The sequence below is a fragment of the Eurytemora carolleeae genome, unplaced genomic scaffold (assembly GCF_000591075.1).
Source record: "Eurytemora carolleeae unplaced genomic scaffold, Eaff_2.0 scaffold215, whole genome shotgun sequence".
Classification (NCBI taxonomy): Eukaryota; Metazoa; Arthropoda; class Copepoda; order Calanoida; family Temoridae; genus Eurytemora; species Eurytemora carolleeae.
The window spans coordinates 179,551-180,563 of NW_019396240.1; positions in this window are offsets into that span (position 1 = coordinate 179,551).

A 1,013-nucleotide genomic window follows, 5' to 3' on the forward strand; every position below is an offset into this window, starting at 1 on the left:
TGCCCCCCCCCCCCCGGTTTATTCCTTTGTTACGGATTATTTATAAAATTTGAAGGAAAGGCAACATTTACTCAGAAACGTGACTGCAAAAAGGGAAAAAATGTGTACTTTTTAATTTCAGTAACTGGTTTGTGGATTAGAAGATTAGATTAAACTGTAAGAGGAGATTAAAACCTTTTATGTTAAAGGAGAACCGAGTGAGTCGGAGCCAACAAATTAGAAATATTAAAATAGACAAGATGTTTGGATTAAAATTGGGGCGTGGCAACATGAAACGATTATATTAGTTAAAACATAATTTGCTGTGTAAAAATTAACTGTCCGTTCAAAAAGATAAATTCATCGATTATCTAACAACTAGAATTGAACTTAAAAAGTGACATTAAGGACTAATATGACAGTTTATTCAAATCTCAAATATACACAAAAAAATGTAAAACAAAATAGAACAGATTGATTGTGTACATCATCATGACTTGTCTACATGATCCGTCTCCCAAAGAAAATCATTGATGTCACTCTAGATTAAGTGAGTTTAATATTACACTAACAGTTTTTTAACCTTAAATCTTAATTCCCTATACATATTCCACCCCCCCCCGCTTGGTCCCCCCACTTTTTAGAGTTCAAATAATTTAAAGCACAACCCCCATCCCCCTCCCCTTTACTTCAGAAACTTTCCAGGACTAAGATACCTTTAAATACTCCCCCCCCCCCCAATCAGGGAGTTCAACACTTTTCCCCATTTCCCACTCCCAGAATTCCTAATATTTTGAGCGTATCCTTACTCCCAATACAAACTAATCTCTGAGGTATGAGAAAGTGCAAGTTATGAAAGATGAAAGTGTGTGTAGGGGGGGGGGGGGGGTAGATTACTCAAAGTTCAATGCCAGGAATAGAATAGTAGTATGTAGTAGATACAATGTATAGAATGCATGAAATGTAAGCAAACCTAGAAAAATGCAGGCCAATACGATGACAGTGTTTCCAAGTGAAATTTAGAGGATTTTGTT